Here is a 15114-nt window from a genome sequence, read left to right on the forward strand (position 1 = left end):
CACAAAAATATAGGATTAAAAAAAATTTTTTTTTAATTTATTTTAAGTTTATTTATTTTTGAGAGAGAGACAACAGAGAGTGAGCGGGGGAGGGGCAGAGAGAGAGGGAGACAGAGAATCCCAAGCAGGCTCCACGCTGCGAACACGGAGCCCGATGTGGGCCTCGAACCCACACGCCGTGAGATCGTGACCTGAGCCGAAACCAAGAGTCAGACGCTTAACCGTTTGGGCCGCCCGGGTGCCCCCAAAATATCACAGGATTTTTTCAAGGAAAGGGGTGGGGGCGGAGGAAAGGGACTTTCTTGAGTGCCCGGCGCCTTCTGTCCATTGTCTCATTTGTCCCCCACGAGGACCTGTGAGGCAGGCGCTCTCAGTCCCGTGTTCCAGACGGTTTCAATCCAGGTCATGGAATCTTTAAGCGCAGAGTGGGGACCGGCCCCAGGTCTGTCCTGCTCCAAAGCTCGTGTCCCCTCTCTGCACAGCCTCCGGTTCTAGGGAGCAACAAAGACACAGACACCAAGCCCCCCGGGGGGGTGAACTTGACCCTCACCTGCGTCCAGCCCAGCAATCCCAATTGCCTGAATGTTGGAGCCTTCGGAGGGAGGCCGGCGGCGAGGACCCGACCCTCTGGAGCCGCGGCCCTTGTTCCACCGAAAGGAACCGAGGACGCATGCCCGGCCCGGCGTTCCTGCCCGTCAGAGCTGTCTGCTCCCATCAGGACAGGGCCTCTGACGTACAAAACCCAGGCCCTGCCTCGGGCTGGTCTCAGGTTTCCACGGCACAGTAAAGCGGCGTGTTTTTATTTCTCCATCTGTAAACATCTCTCCCTCTAACACGGTAACTGCTGTTTATACAGAGCTATAAAAACAGAGGTCAGAGCACAATAAGATTATAGTCTTACTTCAATACATCCAATCCATAATAAAATAAAATCTTACAAACGATCCAGAGGACCCGTTTAGGGGTTCTCGAAGAATTAATGTCTGTCGTATGTAAGGATTCTATTTGGGCATAATATTTTCCACAGCTGTCAGGGTCGATTTAAAAGGCAATATCCTTTCACTGCATTTGATTTAAACTCTGTTTATACCACGTGGGGGATTGTTAATTCTGCAACATCTGACTCAGGGGTGTTTGATTACGCCGAGGCCACCGCCAAGGGGATGACACATGATGTCGTGGGAGCCCGGGGAGCAGGGAGAGAACCCAGCGGCGGCAAACGAGGTGCTCTGCTCCCCAGGCAGAGCTGGTGGGCTGGTGGCGGGAGCTTCGGTCTGAGATGGCTTGCCCTTGGCCACGCAGCGAGAACGCGCAGAGGTGGACTGTATCGGGCGACCTGGCCCCTATCCGCCACCCCTGTTGCCCTACTCCGCTCCTTCCTGCTCTAGAACCCACCTCACCCCTCACAGCTCGCCGGCTTGAACCCCTGCCTGGGCTACGCCGGGTGCCCGGAAGTTTCCACGGGAGTTAATTTCCGATTGCCCAGTTCTACCGATGTCCGCTCCTGAGGAAGCGTATTTGGCCAAGGTTGTCCGTTGAAACAGAACAATAAAGAGATTCGTTAGAAGGGATGGGCTCACGCAGTTATGGAGACGGGCAAGTCCAGGCTCTGTAGGGCGAGCGGGCTGGCAGGCCGGAGACCAGGGAGGAGGCGATGTTTCCGTTCAAGTCCGTCGGCTGGTGGAATTTCCTCTCGCTCAGGGGAGGTCAGTCTTCTGTTCTCTCCAGGCCGTCTACTGCTTGGAAGAGGCCCATCCACTTAATGGAGGGTAATTTGCTTTACTCAAAGTCTACCGATGTAAGTGTTCATCTCATGCCAAAGACGGTGGTCACAGAAACACCCAGAATAACGTTTGACCGCGTGGCTGGACATCGTAGCCTAGCCAGGCTGAGACGTAAATTAACCATCCACAGAAGTCAGGACGTCCACATACCATGCCGCTCCTTGGAGCCTCAGACAGCACAGCGGCTCGAGCCCAGGGGCTGCCGTCAGCTCCGCCTTTCGCCAGCTGGGGACCTTGGACGAGTCACTTCCTGTGTCTTGGGTCACGCCCTCTGCTGACCAGGGGAGTCAGAGTCCTGCCCCTTGCGGCTGGGGCGAGGGCCCAATGGGCCGGTGTCTGTACGAGCTCAGCAGCGAGGCCGGCCCGCGGGGAGGTCTGGGAAATGCTGTTCCGGGGCGGCGGCGACGGCACGGCCCCACTGGCCGGGCCCCCCTCCCCGCACCCCTGCCCTCTGAAGCTGTCACTCGCCTGCCCCCTCTTCGGAAGCAGTCCTATGCTCTCCACGCCTTTCCATCTGCTCCGACCGCTGGCTTCTGACTCAGCCAGGCCCTCTGGACCCTCCTTAGCCTCCATCCCTGGAGCCCACAGGGCTGATCTCTGTCCCCTTCACCCCCCCCCCCCCCACGTATGTGTGCACATAGACACAGGTGCACATTCGCACGTGTCCAACACACGCACACACACCCCTCACGTATACACACATGCACACTCCAGGATTGGGCAGCTGTGCTGGTTTGGCAAAAGCAAGTGGTATATAAAATCCCCTTTGTCTCCGTGTTCAGACAGGGTTCACAGAGACGCCCACCGTGTCCGGCACTGTGCCTCCCTCTGGCCGCACGGAGACAACAGCGAGAGCGTGTGCTGTGTTCTTCCGGCCGCCGTGACCTTATGTGCCCGCTGAGGGGCGGATGGACGCCTGACACGGAAATGCGGCTGACAGCCGAGCACTTTCCTTCATCCCACAGTTACTGGGCCCCCACCGGTGTGCCGGGGGCTCGACCAGACCGCTCCGAAAGCTTCCATCTGAGGCTGTCCTTGTCCCAGCCGTGACAGACCCCACGGACTGTCATCCCCTGCTCCCCCGGTCACGGGGGGCTCCGGCCCTGCGCGAGGCTTGTGAGCCCTAGAATAGTCATCCACAGAGCCAGAGGCAGGGCAGCAGGACCCGAGCTCCACGCCATCCGTCACCAAGCACCCATGAGCGACAAATCCGTGCCAGGCCCAGTCCTCGAGGAGGAGGTCAGTAAACCCACATGGTGGATCTCCTGCCAGGGTCAGCGGCCGCAACGGCGCCGATGGCGAGAGTCACAAGAGCCCTCGTCCTTCCCACCGCCCCGGGGTGCCCCCGCCAGCCCGGGAGCGACGGTTGCCTCCGAGCGCGCCCAGCCCGGCCCTTTCCCTTCCTGCACCCGGCGCCTCACGCTTCCCCACCCGAGCACCAGGCCACGGGGTTGGCGGGTGTCTGGAGCTGCATTTGGGGAAAAAGATGCCCCTGTGACTTCCTGGGAGCTGGGGCTGAGGCAGGGCGGGAGGCAGGCCTCGCTCGGTGGCAGGCGGCCTCCGTGGGCCTGGGGGGGGAAGGAGGGAGGAATCACCTGAATCGTTTAGATTGGTTTTCACTCCCGTTTTTCCCACCGGCTGCGTATAGTTGAAAATGATGGTCCTGGGACTCCACGGTGCGTCCTCAGATCACGGCTCACAGGGATATGTTCTGTGACAGGGGCTGTGGCTCTGTGAGGGTCTGTGACACGTTCTGGCGTGTCTTTGTGTATAAATGTGTGCGTCAAGGACTTCAGCTGCGCAGCCAAGCTGTGTGGGTGACATCTGTGTACAAGGTCCAGCCTCACGGAGGCGGGTAACAAGGACGGCCATGCAGGTCGGGAGGCCGGGGGGCCTGGAAGCGGGGGGGTTGGGAGGCCGGGGGGCGGGCTGGGAGGCTGGGGGCCTGGAAGCAGGGGGATTGGGGGACCAGGGGGCCTCAGCCCAGCCTCGTGGCCCACGGTGTCGGGGCAGCCATGTCACTCACCTGCTCTGTGCTGGCACAGGACCAGATTCCCAGCCTCTCTGGCTCTGATGGTCCTACGTGCATGGAATGTTCTCAGCTTTCTCTAGATTGGCAACAAGCTGTAGTTGTGCGACTTTCCATAGATAACTTCACCCTAGAAAACTGCGGGAAACCAGAGCGATAAAGAAGGTTGAGGGAGAGCCCAGGGGGTGCTCCAGACCTGAACGAGGGCCTCGGAGGTGCACCGCAGTGGGGCAAACCCCCGGACTCTGAAGTCAGACAGACCCGGATCCCTGGCTCTGCCCCTTGCAGGCTGTGTGACCTTAGAGAAGTCACTCAGCCTCTCTGGACTTCATCTCCTTCATCTGCAAAAAGGAACTGGCCACAACGGCAATGACAATCACACGGGCCACACGGGGACACGCGAGGGTGAAAACATCACTGCGAACTTACTGGCAAACCGCCACGTGGTAGGTGCTTCCGGCACGTTTGTTGCTATGATTGCTGGAATGCGTACCCGAGGTGCACATCGGCGGCCCCTTCCCTGGTGGCCGCTGGTCGCAGGGCTGAGCAGCACACGGCAGCGATTTGCCTGTGAAAACATTTTGGTGCAATTTTCCGACCCGCAAAAATATTTTTACAATGAAAACGCACGTCTGGTGTGGAGCTGCTCAGTCTCACTGGCTTATTTAGCTTTTCAGGAAAATAAACACAAGCGAATTTGCGGACACTGGGGGATGGCCTCCAATCAAACCATCGTGCCCTCCCCCACCACCCCACCGCCCTGCCCAGCAGACAGACCGGGTCAGCCAGTTTGTCACTTGTCTGGGAGGCCAATGAGCCCAGGGCCTTGCAGTCTCCAGGTGCAGCCGGGTCCCCTGGGCGCCTGCCCGGTCCTCGTCGCTCAGAGGAGGGGACAGCCCACAGCAGGAAGGGGACCCGCCCACGATCTCGCCGCAAGATGGTGTTTGCTCACTTGTCAGCTTGTTTAGATATCTGATGTGACGCACCGAACACACAGCAATTCCTTAAGGAAGCCAGTCCGTCCCCGTTTTTTTCACGGGAGGAAGATGAGGTTTGCAGAGGTTGCTTGACGTGCCCAAGATCATCGGGCACCAGGGCTCAAGATTCCTGAACTCCCAGAACGTCTCCGGCCACGGTAGATGCACCTGCAGCCGGCTCACCCCGGGGGCCTCAGGAAGCCGCCCTGGCCGGTTCCTAGCCACCCGAGACGTGCGGCGAGGTCCGCTCGGGCTAGAGCCACCGGCAGACACCAGTGTCCTCACGTTTTTCCAAAGGCCACTCTCCCGTGCCCGCAGCGTTTGAAGGCTTCACGCAGGCACAGCGGGCCCCTGGCCTCCGGCAAGCGCTCCCAGAGCTGCACCAGCGATCACTCGCTGGGACGAGTGTGGAGGAGGAGAGACAGGGACACGTGGGCGCAGATGTCGGGGGGGGGGGGCCCAGCCTTATGTGGGGGGCAAGGAGGCCTCCCGGACGACGCACCATCGCCGGGGTGAGGTAGCCAATGAGCAGGAAAAAACACCCCCACAAGGGGAGGGGCGGGGAGGGGCACGGAGGGGCACAAACCGGGCGTTGACGAGCCGGAGGTGGCAAGAGCAGCAGGTGGGGGCAGAGCCACACGAGATGGGGCAGGGCTGACTCAGGCCACGTCTCCGGGCCTCGGAAGGGATTCGGGGCCTTCTGTGGACACGGGGCCAGTGGCTCGAGGGCTCCGAGGGTTAAGCAGGAGCCTGACTTGACGGGAATTAAGCGTATTTACCGTCATTCTGGCCACCAGGTGAAGAGCGGCTTAGAAAAGGCAGGTCTGGGGGGCCGCCTGGATGGTTCAGTGGGTCAAGTGACCGACTTCGGCTCTGGTCATGATCTCACGGGTCATGAGTTCGAGCCCTGCGCTGACAACTCAGAGCCTGGAGCCCGCTTCAGATTCTGTGTCTCCCACTCTCTGTCCCCCCCCCCGCCCCCCCCAGAGTTGTCCGGGAAGAAGCAGAAGAGACCGACCACGGGGACGGAGTGACACCAGGCCTCCTGCCTTCCTGGGCTTGGTGACCAGGCAAGGGCAGAGGGTCACGAGAGGGAAGGGTTCCACATCACCCCGGGTTTCTGCCTGGAGCACCTGGCTGGAAGCAGAGGAGGAAGACAAGTCCGGGGGCCCCTAAAGTCTGGAATGTCCTCTTTTGTTCTCGACACAAGACGGGCCCCCCCAGGTCTCAAGCGCTGTCCGGCTCCTGTGGAAAGCCCAGCTGAGCCCAGAGGCACGGGAAAAACAAGTTCAGCCACATTCCCATCCACAGCCCAGCACCTGGCCTCTGTGATGCAACTTGCCCCAGGCACCTTGGTCAAATGCAGGTTCTCAGTACGCAGGTCTGGGGAGGGTCCCAGGATCTGCAGTCTCACGGGCCGCTGCTGTTGGTCCCCATACAACCAAGTAGCGAGGGGTTACGGAGACCCTGCCTGGACTTCCAGTCGGAGACTCGATGGCCCCGCGCCTGGGGGAGGGCCTCTGGCTCATCCCACCCTCAAAGGCAGGATACCTGCCCCTCTCCCTTGCCATCCTCTGCCCTCCCGAGGAATCCTGTTGTCGCTTACGTGCTCTCGGCCCACGGGTGGTATCTGCCACTTTCCTGCTCACCTGCTCCAGGACCCAGGAGCTTTGAGCACGGAGGCCGCCGATGCCTGCCTGGGCACCACAAGGACACAGCCAGGCCCTGCTGTAGGGAAGCCCGGCTGGAGGGGCGCAAGGAGCGTCCGGGTGGGCACCGCCAAGCAGCACTTGTATATGTGGGTCTGGAGCCCAGAGCGCCGTGGGTGGGAGTGGGCAATGAATGGGTCCCGGCAGAGGACCTGGAGGAGGGGGGCTCGTTAGCTTCCCAGGGAGGCAGCATCACACAACAGGAACGTATTCTGTCACAGTGCCGTGGGCCAGAAGTCCACAGTCAGGGAATCGGTGGGGCCGGGCTCTGATGGTTCCGGAAGGAACCCTTCCTTACCTCTTCCAGCTACCAGTGGCTCCCGGGATCATGGCAGTCCTTGGCTTGTGACGGCATGACCCCAACTCTGTCTCCATGGCCACAGGGGCTTCTCCTCTCTGTGTGTGTCTGTGTTTTCATAGGACCTTCTTTATATATATATATATATTTTTTTGGTATGTATATTTTAATTATTCTAATTATATATTTTATATATATTAAAAAATATTTTTATATATTATGTATATATTAATATATTTATGTATAGTATATAAATATACTATATATAGTACATATATAGTATATTTATATATATATTTATATATATTTATATTTATATATATAGTATATATAGTGTCTATATAGTATATATAGTATATAAATATATATTAATATATATTTATTTATATATATTATTTATATATTTTTTAATTTTAATTATATATATATTTTAATTATTTAATCTTTATTTATTTTTGAAAGAGAGAGTGCGAGCAGGGGAGAAACAGACAGAGAGGCTCCAAGCCTTGAGCTGTCAGCACAGAGCCCGATGCTGGGCTCGAGCTCTCGAACCGCGAGATCATGACCTGAGCCGAAGTCGGACGCTTAACTGACTGAGCCACCCAGGCGGCCCTCTTCACAGGGCCTTCTCATGGGGACACCAGTCATTACAGATCAGGTCCCATCCTGATGACCACATGTTAACGTGACTACATCTGCAAAGACCCTATCTTCACGTAAGGTCACATTCCCAGGTATCGGGTTTAGGGCTTCAGCATCTTTTGAGGGGACACAATTCAGTGCACAGCAGGGGGGCGGGGAGACCCGAGGGAGCCAGGAGCCTCCCAGTGCTGCCGGTGAGGCGGTCCCATCAGCCAGCCCACCCCCCACCAGCCCCTAACAGAGGAGTGACTAGCCGTGTGCCCTCTGCGCGGCCCCTCAGGGCCGCCCGGCAGTGAGGTCCTTGCCTGTAAACTGTGCTCCGTTGGCTGTAAACTGTTTGTAAGGTTTTAAATAAACACCCACAGTCCTTCTGAAGTCTGGTGGCTTTTACCACTCAGCCTGGGCTTTGGCAGTTGTCAGCAAAACTCCACGGCCCCGGACTCTGGAAACTAACCAATGGGCAGAGCCACCCACAGAGGCCAGCGAGGAGGCTGCCGCCGCCCTGCGGGGACCCAACAGCCCAGGAGGCCGGGGAGGGGTGGGCTCTTCTCTGGCTCAGACGCTGTCTGGAGGGTAGGAACTTGGCACACTATTTCCCCCGTCGGCCTTGGTTTCCCCGGTTGTACAGGGAGGTCCGGACTCAGCCTCAAGCAGGGACACTTCGGCGGAAGGTCTTTACCCGCCGAGGCCGGCTGGGCCCGGGGAACAGGCCCCTTCCTTTACCACAATGGAAGCCGGGGGGACCTCGGCTCCCCTGCGGGAGAGGCAGATGGCCCATTTACCCCCGTAGCTTCTGGCCCGTATCACTTCGCAGCCCGGGGCCACTAGCTGGTAGCCAGTGGGCAAAATCCAGCCCCCACATGGGGCCAACCGGGCGACCAGAGGGTGGATTTTAAACGTTTTTAAGTAGCGACCCATATTTTAAGGTGGGGAAATGTCCTGTAGAGATCTGGATCTGGAGCTTTCCTTGAAAAGCCCCACCGGGCAGCATGGAGCCAACACTGCCTTCTGGAAGGAGGCCCGCAAGCATTCACTCAGCAAGCTGGGAGGACGGCAAGGTAGCTGTGGCGCCCAGTAGAGTTAGCCGGTGGGAAAACGAGAGAGCGATTCAAGAGGCAGAGCGTTTGGAAAAGAGCGGTGAGTGAGGCATGAGGAACGGCCCAGGGGTTTGCTGGGCCCACGGGGCCCCTCGGCAGCGGCCCGGCCGGCCCAGACCTCCTGGATTCCAGTCAACCAGAGCTTTCCCCAGCGTCGAACTTCCGGACGGTTCCACCAAAGGGCACCCACACGACCGTGTGCCTAGAGGTGGGAGCGCGGGCTCCAGACGCTTCCGGAGCTGGAGTCCCCGCGCTGTGCTCGTGAGCCATGAGGCCGGGGCGAGCCCAGTAACCCCCCTGCGGCTCAGCACCCTCACCTGGAAATGTGCCCCCTGCGAAGGAAACGGAAGATTCAGGGAGGATGATGTGTGAAAAACGATGAACCTGCTAATTGGAATCTATTTCTGTTGTCGTTATGGTTGCTTCTCCTGCTGCTGCTGTGGTGGGGGTCTCGTGGCTTAGTTTCTTCCCCCCAGAAACAGACTCTGAGGCCAGGCGGGGGTGCAGGGGCAGGGGTTTGTTTGGGGGAGAGGAAGGAGCCCAGGACACAGCGGCAGGGAGCGGGAAAATGAGACAAGGAAGGGAAGGTGGCCGGAAAAGTCTAGGTGGGCAAGCCTGTGACCGTGGTGGGCAACTGCCCCCCGGGTGCTGCTGGGGACTCTGGAGCTAATGTAGCCCATACGCCTCAGAGCTTACGCACCTCAGGGTTTACACACCTCAGGGTTTTTACACCTCAGAGCTTACTCACCTCAGAGCTTACACACCTCAGGGTTTACACACCTCAGGGTTTACACACCTCAGGGTTTACACACCTCAGAGCTTATGCACCTCACGGCTTACGCACCTCAGGGTTTACACACCTCAGAGCTTATGCACCTCACGGCTTACGCACCTCAGGGTTTACACACCTCAGAGCTTACGCACCTCAGGGCTTACACACCTCACAGCTTATGCACCTCAGAGCTTACGCATCTCAGGGCTTACACACTTCAGAGCTAGACACCCTAGAGCTTACACACCTCAGGGTTTATACACCTCAGAGCTTACACACCTCAGGGTTTACACACTTCAGAGCTTACACACCTCAGGGTTTATACACTTCAGAGCTTACACATCTCAGAGCTTACACACCTCAGGGTTTATACACCTGAGAGCCTACACATCTCAGGGTTTATACACCTCAGAGCTTACACACCTCAGAGCCCACGCATTCTCAGAGCTCATACACCTCAGAGTCGACACACCTCAAGAGTCCACACACCGCAGAGCTTTCACACCTTAGAGCCCATGCATTCTCAGAGCTTACACACCTCAGAGACCACACACCCCAGAGCTTTCACACCTCAGAGCTTGCACACTTCAGAGCCCATGAATTCTCAAGCTCACACACCTCTGAGCTATCCATCCGCCCTACTTCCTACCCCTGTGAACACGGGAGCTGCAGCCTTGATACACCAACACCACCCTTAGCCACTCATTGGCTGAGGGCTGCCACCAGGGGGTGTTCGCCTCCCAGCCCTCTGACCTGCACGGGGGAGGAGAAGTGAGCTTCCACAGCATTTGGGAGACAAGCGGTAAGACCTGAAGTTCTCTAGGTGAGGAGATGTGGGCAGGCCACCATCGTGTCTGCCAGAGCTCATGTTTCTCTTTTCCATGGATGCAAAATCTGCATTCGATTCCATGATATGCTCATGTTTGTTTTAATATAAATACATATTGGTGGGGTGCCCGGGTGGTGGCTCAGTCGGTTAAGCGTCCGACTTCGGCTCAGGTCATGATCTCGCCATTCGTGGGTTCGAGCCCCACGTCGGGCTCTGTGCTGACAGCTTGGAGCCTGCTTTGGATTCTGTGTCTCCCACTCTCTGCCCCTCCCCTGCTCGTGCTCTGTCTCTGTCCCTGTCTCTCTCTCAAAATAAACACATGTTAAAAAAAGATAGATAGATGGATAGACACTGGGCCTCAAGAATTGAGTAAAAGCGAAATTATAAGAAAGTGCCTCATACTTACCCTGCAATTCTTTGTACTCCCTGGCACACTGCTACACACACACGCACGCGCGCACACACACACATTCATGACCCTGTTTGTGAAACTGAACCCGCCTTACTTCCTTCAAACCTCACAACGATCTTGTGCGTTAAGCACGTGTTATCTATCCCCCCTTTCACAGATGGGGATATTAAGGCCCATGGTGCTGAGTGGCCGGTTTAGACCTAGGGTGGTGAGCGGGTGAAAAACACTGGAAGGCGGCCCTTGAGCAGCGAGACCCCGGGAGCTATGGAGGCTATGGAGGGGCTCCCCTATTACCCTATGCAGGGCAACAGTCGCTAGGACCAGAGGTCTCCCGGAAGTGAGGCGGTGATAGAATCAGCCTGGCATCTCAGAAACGCCATTGCGGTGACCGCGCAGAGAAGGGGTCAGAAAAGGCTGGAGTGGGGGACGGAGAGCAGTGGGGAGGCTGCCGAGATGTGTCCTGCCTGGCCTGAGAAGGACAACCCAAACCAGGAGCTCTAACAGAAGAAGACTTGGCAGGAAGAGGGCTCACCGGGAGGCAGATGGGGAGATGGCAAAGGCAGGGGACCCACGTGATTCCCACGTTTCTGAGTTGGGCAACTGGGTGGAAGCTAAAGGAAGCCCTTTACTAAGACAGGAAGCACCGGGGGGAGCAGTGGGTTCGGAGAGGCTGGGAAGGGGATCGGTTCTCAAGGAGCTGATGTGAAGGGCCATCCAAGGGGAAGTCAGGGGATGGACAGATATACGAGACCAGAAGGGAGCATGACTGGTCTCGACTGAAGACGACGTTCCGGGGAGCCGTCCTCACAGCGGGTAATCAAGGCCATGGGTGTAGAAGAGGTCATGAGGAGAGGGAAGAAGGGAGAGCAGCACTGAGGGAAGAGCTCAAGGAACGCCCACATCCAAGGTCAGGCAGAGAAAGAGCCAGTGCAGGAGACTAAGCTGTGGTCACAGAGGTCAAGGGAGAACCCGGAGAAAGGAAGACATGGCGGCCAAGGGCAGAATGTTAGGATCCAGCAGCCTCTCTGGGGCTGGCACACAGCGGTTGCTCTAAGAAGGCTTTGTTGAGGGAAGGAGTGTATGAATGAATTGCATTTCCTTAGTGCTTTGTAGCTTGCAAACTTCGACCACGGCTACGGACCCATGTGACCCTTATAAGAGGTGAGCAAGACTGACCCCGTGCTACAGGGCGAAAGCCTGAGCTTTCAAAAACTTCCGCAGTTGGTGGAGAACCTGTAGGTTCTTCACAGGGTAATTTCTCTTCCCTGGCTCCCCGCGGCTCTGTCTGGCCCTGAGGGCAACTAATTGGTGCCCTGGGGTTAAGCGCTTTCCCAGAGCCCCCACCGCCTTACCCCTCCCGCTGCCTCTCACACCCCTAAACACCAGGCGGGTTGCCCACACCAAGCAGGGATATTTGGTGTGTGAGAGTTGATTGGTTTTTGACAAAAACAGCTTGGCCTCTTTTTAGCACCTACTCATCCCCCAGGGGTTGGAAACCTGATATTTTAATGATTTGCTCCAGACCCTTTGTGGGCGGGGTGGAGATTTTGTGGGGCCAAAATCGGTGGAGGCAGGCCTGGTAGATGTAATTAGCAGGTGAGGCTTGCTGGCTGGGAAATCAGGTACGGTCAGCCCTCTGTGCTGGTCACTCACTTCCATTCCAGCCGGAGAGATTCTTGGTTCCCCAGAGGTGGAGGAGCGGGCTTCCCAGGCTAAGGACGAGAGAGACTTCGGGAGAGGTTGCTCTCTCGTCTCGTGGCCGCACAAACAATTTCCCTCCGCTCCTGTTTGTTTGGTCCCAATTGGTGCGTTTTCCTCCGGTCCCTTTTCTTTCTCTCCTAAAAGATTTTCCTACATCCTTCTGATCCTCTCTTTGGATTACAGAACCTCACAGGAGGAAGGAGGCTGATGTTCCACCTCTTCATGTTATAAATGGAGAAACTGAGATGCGGTGAAGATAAACGTCTTACCCAAAGTTACCCAGTGAGTTACTGCCATCATTATCATCTTCACCATTGTCATTGCAATCACCACCACCATCATCACCACCGCCATCATCACCACCATCACCATCATCACCATCACCATCATCATCACCATCATCTTCATCATCACCATCACCATTATCATCACCATCACCATTATCATCACCATCATCATCACCATCACCATCATCACCACTACCATCATCACCGCCACCATCACCATCATCACCATCACCACCACCATCACCATCACCACCACCATTATCACCATCATCTTCATCATCATCATCACCATCACCATCATTACCATCACCATCATCATCATCATCATCACCATCATCACCATCATCATCACCATCACCATCATCATCACCATCATCACCATCATCATCACCATCACCATCATCATCACCATCATCATCACCATCACCATCATCACCATCATCATCACCACCATCATCACCACCACCACCATCACCATCATCACCACCACCACCATCACCATCATCACCACCATCACCATCATCATTACCATCACCATCATCATCATCATCACCATCATCATCACCACCACCATCACCATCATCACCATCATCATCACCAGCACCATCATCACCATCACCACCATCATCATCACCACCACCACCATCATCACCATCATCACCACCATCATCACCACCATCACCATCACCGTCATCATCACCACCATCACCATCATCATCACCATAATCTTCATCATCACCATCACCATTATCATCACCATCATCATCACCATCACCATCATCACCATCATCACCATCATCATCACCATCATCACCACCACCATCATCATCATCACCATCATCATCACCACCATCACCATCATCATCACCATCATCACCACCATCATCATCACCATCACCATCATCACCACCATTACCATCATCGCCACATTATCATCACCGTCATCATCACTACAATCACCGGCATCATTATCATCACCATCACCACCACCACCACCACCACTACCACCACCACCGCCATCAACATAATCACCATCATTACCACTACCACCACGATGACCACAACCACCATCATCCCCATCATTTATTTGTCACCCCAAAAAGAATTCAAGGCACCTTAGCCACCACAAGATCATGAGTCTGCAGACTCCTTCCTGAGGGATGCTCCTAACCCCCATCGTCTCTTGCTAAGGTTTCCTACTTTCACACCATGTCTTCCTCCCCATCATCCCTTCGCCAGACGGGGAGCCGGCTCTTGTCACCTGTGATTTCTCACAGACACACTCCTGTTCAAAATCCCATCCGTCTCTATTGTCCCTGCTGCTTCGGGAAGGACTGAAACAGAAGGACCCTGGAGAAGAAACATCTACCACCTAGAAGATGTGAGGGTGGGGGAACAGATGAAGAAAGTAGCAGGTGCTCTCAAGTGAAAGGGGTCCCGGGCTGACCGCTGCCTCGGCTCCACAGCCGGGGAGGTGAGAACACAGATGAGCCACATCTACTCTCTGCACCTCTCTGTCTCCTGGTTTAGAAAATGGTCTGAGGGAGGGAAGGATTCTGCTGGGAGATCCGAACGCCCCAGACGGCCGTCACACTGCTCGGTTCTAACAGCATGAGGCCCGGGGAGGAGGGCGGAAGGTCTGGTCTGGGCATTCCCTGCAGAGGGCAGAGGAGGCAGTCGACACAGCCCCCAGCCCCTAAAATCTGACCTGCTCCAGAGGCTGGGCTGCATCTCCGCACCCCACCGGGGGATTAGGGTTTTAGCTGCCAAATCTCCTGACGGGCCACTCCTCCCTCACCGAAGCCCCTTAGGTGGGGGCCGGCAGGTTCACACGTGGGAGGTGCCAGGGGCCTAATCTCTGCAGGGACAGCCACCGGGGCAACACCGCCCTCCAGGCTGTGCCCTCCCGGGTGAGCTCCCGGGCACGTCATTCCCCAGCCGCCCCTCTCCCAGCCCTCCGCCGCCTCTGCCAAGTCTTCTTTCCCACCCTCCGTCCCCCTACCTTGCCTTTTGCAGCCTGCCACTTTGAAATGCGGGTCCCACTTCGGCCAGGTTTGGCCAGGAACAGCCATCCGTCACGGCCGCGCTTTTGGAAGGAGTGTGAAATTCACAAACCTCCTCCGAGAGCCTCCCAGCAGGGAAGAAGTTCGGCTCCGCTGTCCTCTCCAGAGTGACAAGCGAAGGGACAAAGATGACTTCAACCGTCCGAGAGCCCCCACAGGGGCTCAGCCTGCTGAGGGGCACAATCCAGGTGCAAACCCAGCCCTGCCGGACTCCAAAGCCATGCTTCTTTCTGTCGTGTCACGTCGTCCCCACCTCGCACCATCCACTGCAACCAGATCGCTCATCTTAACCACACAAGAACCAAGGGTCATGCCTAAGTAGCCGGCCCAAGGTCGCCCAGCAAACGGATGGAGCCCGGTCCTGTGCGGCCCGAGCGCGGGTGGGGAGGGGGTGAAGACGGAGTGGAAGAGGAGGGCTGGAGTCAGGTGACAGCTGTGGTGGGCCAGCTGAGGAGCCACACGAGGAGGGTGGGAGGCAGGGAGTGGAGAAAAGGGGAGGACAAAGCCATCTGAG

At 56.6% G+C, this 15114-nt stretch overlaps 1 long non-coding RNA gene across 2 annotated transcripts; it reads right to left on the reverse strand.

The window, feature by feature from the left end:
- Window positions 1-784: 784 nt before the first annotated feature.
- On the reverse strand, window positions 785-5356 carry LOC131517702 (uncharacterized). Of its 2 annotated transcripts, XR_009264749.1 has the most exons (4): window positions 4591-5356; window positions 4243-4381; window positions 3811-3951; window positions 785-3352 (listed from the first exon to the last, which is right to left on the reverse strand). It is a non-coding gene; the product is annotated as an uncharacterized LOC131517702 (long non-coding RNA). The 2 variants fall into 2 exon arrangements; XR_009264750.1 differs by lacking the exon at window positions 4243-4381.
- Between the last annotated feature and the right edge of the window lie 9758 nt (window positions 5357-15114).

Source organism: Neofelis nebulosa, chromosome 7 (assembly GCF_028018385.1).
Source record: "Neofelis nebulosa isolate mNeoNeb1 chromosome 7, mNeoNeb1.pri, whole genome shotgun sequence".
NCBI lineage: Eukaryota > Metazoa > Chordata > Mammalia > Carnivora > Felidae > Neofelis > Neofelis nebulosa.